The sequence below is a fragment of the Sciurus vulgaris genome, assembly GCF_902686455.1.
Source record: "Sciurus vulgaris genome assembly, chromosome: 8".
NCBI lineage: Eukaryota > Metazoa > Chordata > Mammalia > Rodentia > Sciuridae > Sciurus > Sciurus vulgaris.
The window spans coordinates 75908581-75922939 of NC_136468.1; positions in this window are offsets into that span (position 1 = coordinate 75908581).

A 14359-nucleotide genomic window follows, 5' to 3' on the forward strand; every position below is an offset into this window, starting at 1 on the left:
CTGTTGTTATAAATCAAATGTTACTGGAACACATCCATACTCATTCATTTGTGCATGGTCTACAGCTGCTTTTGCACAACATTAGCAGAGATAAGTAGTTACAACAGAGACTATATGGTCAACAAGGCCTAAAATATTTGCCATCTGACCTTACAGAGAAAGTTCACTGAACCCTGGGCTACAGTATGTCCCCCTCTAATAATCTACATGTGAACATGAACTTCTGCCCAATCTTTAGAGTGAATGAGAACCCCTATAATAAGCATATGCTACATATTTGATGTATTCTTTAACTTTTGGAAAGAAACCAGTTGCCTTGGGCATGAATCCCCTGTCACCTGCTAGAGATCTAAATTATGTCTCTGGCTTTCCCACTCCACATGACCCACCATCACCATGTTTCAAACAGCAAAAAAGAGATTAATATGGTCTCTTAATGTTCACATAGCAGCTTTTGACTTCCCTATGGAAAGAACGGACACATAACATCTTGGGGCAGCTGTGTGCTAATTGGTAGCCTCCCTACCTTTATGCTGCTACATCTTGCTGAATTGTTTGCTCCTGTCAGGCTGTCACAACATTAAAAAGTTTCAGGTCCTAGACAAATACCACATGAGGATGTATTCCTAACCTTGTTATCTCTGTAACTGGTTGTAACACAGACTCACCCCCAGAGACAGAGTGGCATTAAAGTGCAGTCAAGACATTTACAAATAAATTACTGCCCGAAAAAAATCATAATAAGTGAAACAGCATTTCATCCACAAAGAGCACACTTGAAAATCCGTTATCAAAGTCAATTTGCTATTTCCACCCTACATTAGCCTAATATGATGCACACGAGGCGCAGTCAGTGGTGTTCTAGCACCGACTCTCCAAAAAATAAGCCTTTAAGGATTTCAAAATATCTGAGAAACTATGTTACTGGTCAAGATAATAGCATTTTTGATAACAAATGAAAAATAGCAGCTGAAATGCATAAAGGCATGAGATTGGGCATGAACAATCTGGTTCAGATACAACCCCACCATCTGCCACTTCAGGCATGCTTCTGAAGCAGGTCAGTGCTTCACCTACTGCATGTTTTAAATAGGTATCAGCTAAAGGAGAGGCACTAGAGACAGGGAGACCTTTTCCTACTACCCTTCTCCAAGACTATACTGATAGTGGCATCACCTCCTGCTAAAATTCAATCTTCCCCCCAACCCCAAAGAAGCTTTATCCCAAAAGAACAAGATCATAATAGACAAATAAGTGACTAGTTAGAAACATTGAAGACAACTTAATTCCACATACAAAAAAAAATTCATAGGTTAGTAAAGAGAAAAAGCAGAATTATGCGAATGATTTGTAACAGATGTATGTCCCTCTGCCAATTCAGTGTTCACTCGTGTTTGATAGGAAGACATTACAGGTCATTGACAAAATGGCTAGCCTCCTTGTTTCTCTCATTGAGCCTTTTCAGCAGGTCCATAAAAAGCTAAGTGGCTCACTGTATTGCTTCAAGGAATTAGGACTGCTATTAAGGGGATTTTCTTACCACTGAGAATCTCTCTGTCAGGGATGATTAATAACATGCTCCATGATTTACATATACATTACCTATATTCTTTCATGTACCAAGTAATTCACAATAAAAATAGGGAAAAGGCTAATACTTTTACAAATCCTTCAGATTTTTAAAAATTCTTTGATTGACAGAGTTAATTCAGTACCTTAATTGAATGGCAAGAACAAGTCTTGAAGTTTTCCTGAGTCACTTTCCTAGCTGAAGTGGGCATAATATCTACAAAGGTTTTTAATTTTGTTCTTAGAAGAATCTCAGTCTATAAACCTTTCAGTTAGGTTTTCCAAGACTTAAAACCTTCAAGAATATACATAATGGACAAACTTATATATAAAGTGAGTCAGAACTCAAATGTGCCACCAATATTGCCTTTTATAGTAATAAAACATACTGCTGAAACTATCAGTGTAATTGAAAATTAATGGAAAGAAGGAGTTATTGGTTTCTCTCTGACTTTATATCACTTTCTCAATGACACATTACAGTTATATCTCAAGATTGAGCTGCAGGAATGGCTATTAAATTGCTTAGCAAAACCAAGGAATAAACAATTTAGATTATAACTTATAGCCAGAATTTGATTTCCCAAGTTTAAACAAATATAAGTAATTTGAATGTTTTACAGAAATTTTGTAAAAATTTTTTTTCTATTTACTTAAATAACAGCATTCAATGATAACCTGTGATGCTATAGAGAGGTATTAATTATACAAGGGTTAAGAGAGCAAATTTCCCAGAAAGGAAAAAGAGCTCAATCTCACTTTCTAGTCCCGCATGGAATAAGTCAATGAAGGGGATTCCAATTTTACATTGACACGAAAATTAGTGTGAGTAGTTCTAATATTATGTTGATATGTTTTCAAATTGTCCAACACTTAGATCAACAAAACCAAGTGGAGTAATTCATTCAACAAATATTTACTGAATACATTCTGTACCCCATGGGGAACAAGGAACAGTTTGCAGTAAAAGGCTTCTGGAAGAATGTGACAGCAAAATAAGTTCTTAGGATTTAGCTAGGTCAAGGGTGGAAAAGGAGAAAGTCCTCCCAAAAGCAAGAGCAAAGCCACAGAGCAGCTACAGGATGTCTGACAAAAGTACAAGCAGCTTGTCCTTGCTAGGGCTCAAAACACAAGGCAGTGAGAGAATAGCTAGAGGAGAGGCTGAAATGCAGGCAAGGATCAGAGAAGAGGGCTTCTGCTTTGAGTTTAAAAGTTTGGGCTGTATCTCCTTGGTTATAAGAATTCAGCCAACAGAGGATGGAGCTCAGTAGTAGAGCAATTCCCTAGCTCGTTCAAGGTCCTGGTTTGAGCCTCAGTACAGAAAAACAACAACAACAACAAAACACTTCTTTGAAAAACTTTAGCCACAAAGATTTGTGTGTTTAAATTGACATTTGTAAAGAATGACTGGTCTAGCTGTGAGGTAGAAGATGGATTTGATTGGGACAAGAATGGTGAAGGAACACCCATTAAGAAACTAACGAAGAGAAGAATCCAGATGAGAGATACTGAGGATGTAAATCAAGGTGATGACCTTATGACTGGATAAGAAAGGAGGAATTGAGTTCTACAAATCAGAACAGTATCATGATTAATTAAACATGGTTGGTAAGGAAAAGGGTTTGAAGATTTATCACAAGCTTTAACCTAAGTTTCTTGGCTGTTATTCCTTCAATTAAGCCAGAAGATAAAGAATGGAGAGAGAGGTTTGATAAAGGGAGATAAGAAATTTCACTTTTCAACCTATTACATGAAAGTTTCCTATGGGACAATCATTTAGTGGTGCCCTGGAATTGAAAATTCTCCAGAGAGGTTTGGACCTTACATTTAAGTTTGAAAGATGAAACCATTTGTGTAGATGAGACACGAAAGTAGGCATCAGAAACTGATATAGATGAAAAGAAGATGAAGAAGAGATAAAGTAGATAAAGTAGAAGCAATAAGAAGGATAGAAGACCCAGGAGAATGTCTGATCAAAAGTCAAGCAAATAGGGAACAGAAGGATCTAGATGGCAAATATAGCAGAGAATACCAGAAAACAAAGACTAGGAAAGGCCTTCTTTGGCAATTAGGAACAATTAGAAGTCATGTTATAGTGGATAAAAGAATAAATAGGAGGTGCAAGTGGAGTGTTATGTTAATCAAAGTAATTGGACAGATTCTCAAATATCAGTAAAAAGAAATTAAAACCTAATGTCAATTTTCCTCAGACACCTGGTACTATATGATGATTTTTCTTAATTTCTGACTGGTTTAGTGCTCATTTGATTGCAAAAGACTGAATTTTAAAAGTTGAAGAAATGTCACCATTAGAGGGGAGACAATATTACTACTTAATAGAATTGACTCCTAAGAAGTGGGTGAAAAGGAAAACAAGATGAACTGGGATGTGGAGAGTAGATAATGGCCACAATATTCCCCTCAAGTCCTTTGAAAACAATTCTCCATGAAGACATTGCCACAAAGGACAAATTTCTGTCCATCCTTTACTTTAGGAAGAAGTGCCTTCTGCTTATATGTAGAGAAAGAACAGCACATTGCTGGCTTTGGGAACATGTAACATTATCATGCCACATTATATTCTGAGCAAATGTGTTCTCTAAAATATGACCATAAATTATGTCACCAGGTTTTCTCCCCATTCTATTTTCTATTGAAAAATAATAGAAGACAATAGTAATTTAAGATCTGATCCATAGGCAAAAACTGCTTTCTTAGGAGAAAAACAATTTTACAGAGCCACTGATGAAGTTCAGATGATTCAATCACCAACCTCAACTTTTAAATGAAAGTTGTAGTTTCCCCCCTCACTTTGACCAGAATATATTACTGCTGCAAAGCAATTTGCACTTTGCAACTTTAAAGAGAGCAGAAAGGACTAGACTTGCCAGAAGGCACTTGGGCAATTGTCACAGGCAGATTGTTTATTCTACCCAGAGGTTTATTATTATTTTCATAGTTTTCTGCAAAGATCAAGAGAAAGTGCTAACAGGCTCTGTCTTTTTTTTTAAAGATAGAGTTTAAAGTATTATAAAACAATAAAGCATCAAATCACTTGACAAGTTACACAGGTAGGTGATTCAAATCATTATTTTAGCGGGGAATACACTTTATTTTCATTCATTCCAGAACCATGTGGCTCAGTCAAATTAACAATCAGAAATGATCTTCTTAATTGTTTTTTCTGAATTTTTACCAAATCTCTGCAAGTGATTCAGTGCTGAACTGTTGTAAATCAACAGTGTTTGAAATAAGAATCAGTGTTGGCACCAGAAATTATGATTCTGTCCCTTTTCAATTCCAAATACAATTGATAAGAATTAGATAAGTTCACTGTTGAAAGCAGTAGTCTCAGAATTTATGAGAGACACAAGCAAAGAAAGGAGAGAAAAAAAAAAAAAAAAAGAGGAGCTCCCTTTGTAATGACACATAATGGGAACAAATCAAGTTCATATCATGTTTCTGACTACAAAATAAAATTGCCCAAGCTGGGGAACTGAGAAGTATTTCTATGAGTTCCCTAGGGGTGCCATAACCAAGTAACACAAACTGTATTTTTTAACCCACCCAGAAATTTGTTGTCTCACAGCTTTAGAGGCTAGAAGTTCAAGATCAAAGTGTTGGCAGAGTTGGTTCCTGCTGTGGGTTTGTGAGGGAGAATCTGCCCCATGTCTCTCTCCTAGCTTCCTATGGCTTGCTGCCAATCTTTGGCATTCCTGGCTTGTAGACACACACCCAATCTCTGCCTTCATATTCACACTGCATCCTCTCTGTGTGCACATGTTCAGATTTCTCCTTTTTGTAAGGATACCAGTCCTATGATGAATAGGAGCCCAGCTTACTCCAGCATGTCTTAACCAATTACTTCTTCAACCACCCTATTTACCTAATATAGCCACTCCATCCTTCTCCACACTATTGTTTCGAAGTCTAGTTTTATCACCTTTTAATTTCTCTTGTATTTAACCCTTTCCTTCCGGGTCCACTGCTAATGCCCTGAAATATCTTACCTCATCATCCCTGAACTAAAATCCCACGAAGACTGGGTCCAGGACCACTTTATTTCCTGTATGTCTGCACAGCAAGCAGTCCCAAACTAGCTAACTCTTACTATAAGATCTGTTTAATAATTTTTAAGTGAAAGACTTTATATATTAACATTTATTTCTTAATAGATTTCCCATTTTTAAATTTAATCTTCATTTTAGTCCATTCCCCTCACTACTAACAGACAAATCTTTGAAATATTTTTACTCTGCTCAAAAATGTTTAATGGCTTCCCATGACTTGCAAGAAAAAAATCCAAATTCCTTAGTCTGGCACACAAGGAACTTCATCTTGGCCTGAGTTTATTCCTTCAGTCTCATTCCCTATACCTATATCTATGTCATTTATTCAATAAAAGTGGTAATTGTGGTTCCTTGAAAACCCCATGCTCTCCAGTGCTTCCATGCCTTTCGTAAATCTTCTCTTTGCCCAAAATAGGTTCTTCACCTCATTAGCCTCAGTATACCCCACTGTATGAAGCCTTCCTCAACCTCTGTTGTACATTTGATATCCACCTGGATTAGAACAGCCTGAATATTGCCTACTTAAATGCTTAGTTTTGTGTTTCACAGTCTGTGTATCTCTGAACTCTCTGAGCTTCTTGAGGACCAGATACAAGGTATCTTTTTTATCTATATATTCTCAACATATCATATAGGGCAAGGGCAGGCATCAAGTAAACATTTGCTGAATAAACAAACACATGGAAGGAAAACGATGTATGTGGCCTCATGTTCATTTACAGAACTTACTTTGTAAGAAACACAATTTAAAGTGACTGTCCCTCAAAATCAAGAGCCTGAGTTGACAGAACCCCTGCTTCTGTAGTGGCCTCAATATCATTCTCCAACAAGTCCAGGCAAGCCAGAAAGACCAGCACACACCAAAGGATAACTTAGAACCCCTTTGTTTCTAATGCTTTGCAAATATTTCCTGAGAAGAAAAGAGGAAGGAAAAAATCAACACACTTAGGTTTATAATCCAGTGATGCCTAGTAAAGACCACGATTCTAAGGAATCACACAGCAGGTGTGGGACAATACTTGCCTTTTATTGATACATACTAATTGAGCAGGCAAATTAAACCAAATCTACCAAAATTAGCAACAGAATCAGAAGTTTTCATTTCTGTGTGTATATGAAATAACTATACTTCACAGTCTGATCATATAGAGATATTTGTCTTTGAGCACTCAGATGTTAAGGATTGAATTTACTGAGGAATACAATGGGGTCTCTTATATGTGAGAGTAGAAATGATATCAGCAAATAGTCTAAAATCTGTCAGGTATGGAGCTATTCAGCACAGACACAGATGCCTTGGACATTTAGCCTTCTATGTTAAGCTTTTGTTATTCAGGTATCATTTATATTTGAGAGCTAGTAGATTGATTTCTTCACAATTCATTGTTTTTAAATGGTATATGACTTATACAAGTGATATCCCAGACATTGAAAATGAAATAAGAACTTCTTTCAAGAAGATCACAACCTATCGAGGGAGTCATCACTTCGTGAAATTAATGAGTCACGCTAAATGTGTGAAAAGTTTTGCACCAAGTATACGGCAATCCCAGAAGAGGAGGTAAATAACATTGGCTCCATTGTAGAAAGAAAGAAAGAAAGAAAGAAAGAAAGAAAAAAAAAAAGAAAAAGAAAGAAAGAAAGAAAGAAAGAAAGAAAGAAAGAAAGAAAGAAAGAAAGAAAGAAAGAAAGAAAGAAAGAAAGAAAGAAAGAAAGAAGGGAGGGAGGGAGGGAGGGAGGGAGGGAGGGAGGGAGGGAGGGAGGGAAAAAGAAAAGAAAAAGAGAAAGAAAGAAAATAGTTACAGGAAACTTCCTACTTCCTAACACTCTACCACAAGAACATTTCCCAATGCAGAAGAGGGAGAATACAGAGAGAAAAATGGATACTGCTTCTTTTTCAGCTTGGTCCATGTGAGGCACTAGTAAGAGATTAGAAGCAAGAGGAAGACAGAGTCAAGGTCCCTCTAATCTGTCTCACTGCCTTGGATAAGGTCATCATTGCCTCCACAGCTCCAGTAAAGACCATGGAGTCTGGACAGGTTCCTGGATTCCATATTACCTGACCCTTACACCAGCGGATGGCAGCAACCTCCTGCTGGTACTAATCTCTAACTGATGTCTTAGCTCTTCCATCAACTGGGCAACCTAACCTGAGTATTTGTTTCTCTCAGTTTTAAATATTTTGTGATGTCTACTTCCCTGTTGGGCTGTGATGCACATGGTACAAAAGAAACAGAATTAAGAACGAAAAGTATGAGCTTCTTTCTCATACTCACATACTTTCTCATACTCTGGGATCTATGTGCCAAAAATTGAGTATTCAGGAAACTAATAATGACCTCATTCTTTTATGTGTTAAAAAGCAGATTTTAAGTTCAAATTACTAAATTTTTTTGCAAAATTAATGTCAGAAATTCTGACTTTATAAATATGGGATGGTAGAAGTTAGTGAGGTAGGGTTTAAAGCTGTGTACACTGTTTAACACAGTACCAGAGAGGAAAATAAACTGATATTCATAAATAGAAAATGCTAGCAATGCCACTTTGAACTTCAAAATTTGCTAGAGCCTTGACATTGGAAATAAAAATATAATACCTTAAGGAGAGAAAAAAAATTCTTTATTATTCCAACTTAATAATAGAGACAGCATGAATCAAAATTTTTTCACAAGAAAATCAAGAATAATAAAATGATTTAAAAACTAATACCAATAATAACTATTGATGAATTGCTTTTTATGCTAAATATCTAACTTCCCTTAATGACTTGGTAAAGGCACCAATTCTGGATCTCTTTGGGGAAATTGAAGAGTTTAGACTTGTAATAATTTTTTTCCAAACATTGGTACACAAACCTAACAGTCGCGTGATTGAAGATGATAGTGATAGTTATTGCAATTCCTATCACTTAAATAAAAGATAAAATGATACTTCAGGAAATGTTTCCTTTTGAAGGGAGACGTTTAAGACCTGCCATATGTGGGGGTATAATATTCAATCCTTTGGGCAGGGCAAATGAACTGACTCCTAACTCAGTCACTTAGTTTATCACTCAGTTGATAACCAGTAGCTAGTGCATGAGTTTTAAATAGCACATTGCTTTTTAAAATTCTCAGTCAAATATTCTTTTATTTATAATCCATAACTGACCATTTGTTTAAGGCAGGAAGCACAATGAACACTGATGTTGAAATGCAATAAGGAAACTAGGGGCATAATGATATAATTCTGCAAATTCTGTTCAATTTTCCCTTCATCAGATGAAAATTCTTGTGTATATTTAGTACATCAAAAATCAGTTTAAGAAGCATAAACTAGGATAATGATTATTAAATATGACTTAGAATTATGGAGGGAAAATTACCCTGCATGCAATATGTTATTTGCAGATTTTTCAAATAGCAACTTGAACCTCCTCTTATTTATCCAATTAGAAAAAAAGTAATAGTTAGTAAAATAAACCTATTATTTATTTCTTAAAACTTCAGACAAGAATTCTTCACATCAGGTCATAATGGTAGCTTTTTCTCATAATATACATTTTTAAAATGTATTATTTAATTGCTGTTCATTCACAAAGACAAAAATGATGAACTATTATTAGATTGTTAAACTTATTTTTCAACAAATTGTGATCTTTTAAATAAAATTTATATTTTTGTTTCTGTTAAGATTGGACTTATTTATATTTTTAAGTGATTTACTGATCAAAATCTCTATGTATATTGCATTAACCTATTTAAAATATATTTACCATATGCCATTCAAAACTTATATTAAAAATTAAAATCCTACAAACTTTGTAAAACTATATATTTCACTGAAAAGTGTTTTCAAATCAAAGGGTATGGAATAGGTTTATTTGACTAATCTGAGGTCTTTCCAATTAAGACTTCATGAATCCAGTGGCTTTGCTAATCTGAATTAGACTATCCTCGAGGGAATCCTAATGTCATAATGTGGGTCTTTAAATGCCAAACTCAGGGGGGAAAAAAAAGGAGCAGGGGAGAAAAAGTATTATCTGTAAAAGAAGCATCTATTAAATATCTCTTTTCTGCTTTCTATTTTCCACTGTCCCTCCTCTCATTATGCCCTTTCTGGGCTGTGTGATCCAGTTTTGCACAGCTACACACAGGCTTTATGAAAACATTTGTGTTATCTAAAAAAGATTCATAGAAACCTCCACTTTTCTCTTGGAAGATAAGAAGGGTGTCTATTTGAGGCATTTGAATATCTGCTATTTGGAAGTCCTTTTCCTCTTTCATTTCTAACTTTACAAAACAAAGACCAATGAAACTGAATCATTGTTCCTAGTCAAAATGGTACTGAATTTGTTGGAGGATGGGCTATATTTGGATGCGAAATGGTTTTGATTTGCATGTTTATACGAATTCATGGTTTCCCACACAAAAAAGAGAGCGCTCTAATAAGCAGTACACACGTTCTTCAGATTCCAATCACTGTGTGTAAGTAATAGAAGGAAGACTAGCAACGAATATTTACTGGACAAATTTTCTGGTGTTCCCAATGCCATTATTCTTGAAAAAAAATTTAATTAAATATTTCTAATATTTTGCCTCAATTAGAAAAGTTCCTGTACCTTGAGATCACAGTTTAAATTGACTCTCAAAGTGAAAACATCATTCTTGGAGTTAAGTGGAGATTACTCTGTTCTTTTCTTGGAGGAAAAAAAAAAATAAAGAAAGAGCCTATACATCAGAGGCTACCTAAGACTGCCGTTCAAGTTTAACAGCAGGTGTCTTGTTTTTGATAACCATGACCAGCACCTAATCTGCTACCTATATTTTTAGTGAATTGAAATTAGAGCAATAGTGCTTTAAGAGACTGCTTGGAGTGATGTTAAAGCTGCACAGAGATGAATTCTTCTTTTAAAATGACCCTTTGCCCAGAGCATTTTAATACTTTCTGATGAATCTCATTGATGAAATTTTGAAATACCAACACTCTTCAAAGGGATAGGGAGTTCTTATTATACAAAACTATATTTGCAAGGGTATGTATTCCACGGATGAAGTGATTTCAAAACATTTAAATGAAATAAAACTCATGCTATACTAATATTATGTTGAACAACTTTTAAAACTTGCAGGTCCTAGAATTATGATAAATATGTGCAATACCTTTCTACTGCTATGCAAAGTTTACTGTTTGTCATATCCTTTGTACATCATGAAAATGGTATTTTTGTAGTGATTGATTAATTTGATATTGAGTAATCAATATATAGCAATAATTATAAATAATAAATTGATCAAATTCCACAATAATTCATTTTTATCAAAATATAATCCATTGGATATCAGAAATTTCTCTATTCCTTCCATCCTAATACTTCAGCTTTACCTATCATTTAACATACACCTATTCCAAACTAAAAACACAAGGATTAATGTTTATATAAACATCATCTCAGTGAATTTTCATTGTAAACTTATAGGATAAGAATAATAATCATATATATGATTTTAATATAGTAATTTCATATGATAATATGAAATATGAAATAAACATATTTCATGTAATAACAATATATGTGATTTTCATACACATACATGATTATGAAATCATAAAATTTGGTGTTTAGAATGAAAGTGGTAAAGTCCACCAAAAATCCTAGACATTTTTGTGACAATTTCATAGAAACGAGCATATTTTCCTAAGAGTTTACTCCAATTTCCTGAATATGCCTCTCCTCACTCTCTTTAGGTGTAGATGATCATTCTCAAACCAATACCAGGTCAGAAATATGACACTTTGCTTGACCAAGCCTAGGCCTTCTACCCATGTTTGAAAACGGAAAATGGAAGTGGAAATTACAAGTCTTATCTAAAACATGTACTCCAAGAATAGGACGAGGAGAAAGGCCTACCCCACAGAAATTCTGGGCAGCAGATCAAAATAAAAATATTTTTACTGTGTTCTGCTCCTTGGTTGCTAATATCCACTCACACTATCCTTCCAAAATAAACATTCAGAACTGCTGAGCTTATATCATGCAAACATCCCATATACAACCAAAAAGTCTCACTCCATACCATCAGGAGACAACTCAAAATTCCACCACTATTATATCTGGGTATGCAATAAACAAACCATGAAAAATGATTAAACAGCTTCAACACAATAAATATACCATGGAGGAGAGAAACAGAGTGTCTTGAATAAAACCCATCTGAAATGACAAAGAGGAACAATAATTATAAATATTAGTTCACTTGGGTTGCTATAATAAAATCCCATAAACTGAGTGGTTTATAAACACAGTTCTGGAGGCTGGAAAGTCCAAAATCCAAGGCACTGGTGAATTTAGAGTCTGATGAGGCCCATTTCCTGGTCCATACATTGTACCTTCTTACTATGTCCTCATGTGGTAAAAGGACAGTGGATTTCTTTAATGAGGTTGTTAATCTGGTTTGTGAAGGCTCTACTCTCATATCATGACCACCTCACAGAGCTCTCACCCTTTAATACAGTAGTGACTGGTTTTCCAACATATAAATTTTTGTGTGACACAGACATTTAGGACATAGCCTATTTCAAAGCATAGGTTATATGTCCAAGGGCTGAAGAGAACAATAACTCCTAGCTCTGATAATGAATCAGTTGCTCAGTCAATTAATTGAATTTCTCAATAGTCTATTCTCTGGTAAAATCTTCCTGACCAAACTCTTCTTGACCAAATATTGGTTGGGTATTTGATGATTTCCTTCCAGATGTGTTAGAAGTACTTCAGAAGCCAGATCTTTCTGGGATAAGTCATGAGTTTTGCATTAAATGCAACATATTTTGCTCCTCAGTCTTGAGACTTCTCTAGTAATATAATTTCTTCACCTTCTTCACTCTTTGCTTATTTTAAAATTCCTTATATGTGCTATGCATTTAAGCCTATCAATGAGAGTTTTTATTTGCTTGTTTGACTTTTTGCAACTAAGAATAGGAATATAATAGCTATGAGTTAAAATTGCCAAGTCTCAAATACTTGCATGAAAGAAGTAATCACAGTTGGGATGAAGATTAGAGACAATATGATAAAAGTGCCCGTGTGCTGTTGTCATTATTGTTCATTTCAAGCCTTTGATTGTAAGTCATGTGTTAAACAACTAACAAACAAAAACCCTATGTGGAAATTAGTTGTAGTGTTTTTAAACCCCAAACTACACAAAGCCGAGCTTCCCATCTATAATTAGAAGATAAGAGACCATGTACTGATTAAGAATAGCGGAGAAAAGTCAGGGAACGTGTAGTCTTTGGTCAGTTATCTAACCTTTCTATCAGTATCCTTCCAAATATATTCTGGCTTTCTTCCTTCTAAAACATAAAGTCAGCTTATGATTCTCTGCCTCCTTTACAGGTAGACGTGGCCTCCTTTAAAGTTAGATGTTGTTTGATTTTGCCAGTGAAATGTTGTCACAACTGAATGGATGACTAAAAAGACAGTGGACCATTCTCCCTTTCTTGTTCTTGTTATAACTGCAACAAGCAATTATCTAAGCCCCTGTGAAGAGTGCGACGACTTTGTTCCAAGCCATGTTGGGTACACAATGCAAACAAGAAATATCTTTTTTGGATTACACCACTGAGTTTCAGACATTATTCCTCTAGGAGGATCAAATCAGACATATTAAATATGGTATTGTTAATGATGCATATTAGAAACACACAAATGTATCTTTCCTTTATTCTAGCGAGAACTATTTAATTATGTTCAAAAACTTTCAATCTTCTCATCTGTAAAATTGAGATATAATATCATATTCCCTCATTTAAAGGTGTACTGTGAAGCTCAATTATAAGTCTTAATTAATTTTTTTTTAATATAGAAGCTACGAAGTAGAAAATAATACCTTTTCTGACCACTGCTTGGTGTTATTAGTTGATTATTTCTATAAATATAGCTTTCTGCATTTCCATATTTATTCTTCTGCAATCTAGGTCTTTATTCTTCTACAGTCTAGCTCTTTCAGAACCAGGTACTTTCACTGATAAAACATTCTCTTCAGGGGCCGGGGATGTGGCTCAGTGGTAGAACACTTTCCCATCACAGGTAAGGACTGAATTCAATCTCCAGTACTGTTAAAAGGAACCCCCAAAATTTCCTCAGTATATTTTAGGAAAAAAAGTGAGCGTTCAGAGTCATTAAAATTACAGATTGTTTGTAAAGAAATAAATTACAAATTTGAATTGGTAGGTTTTCAGCTACTGGAAGAAATCCCTGTGTTCCTAATAGATGACATTTATCATTTTAAAATTGCTTCTAGAAGTAAGCCTGTTAGAAAAACAGTGAGAAAAGGACATATAACATCTAAGAATAAGAATTTATCCAGAGAGAATAGATTTGTTACAATAATAATGTGTTGAAAAGGGGTAAACCTGCAATATGCAAAGAAGTTAAATCCTTGGAAGGATAATTTACATTCCTTTTCTATTTAAAGGTAGGATACATGCATGAAGTGAGTAGTTTGCACTTTTAAACCCTGTAATTTCTTTCCCTGACCTTTGTTTTTCCTCATTGTTTCAGAATATATCCTGGACTTGTAAACACTGCAATGAGCTCTTAAGACTCCCTTCCTTGGCATATAAAAATAGTGTGTGAAACATTACAGGGTCCTCTGTACGTGAAACTGTTGCCATCAAGACAATGGGGCAAAGGAGAATCAACCATGGAAAAAGCTAGTAAGCTCATCTGACAAATTAGCCGG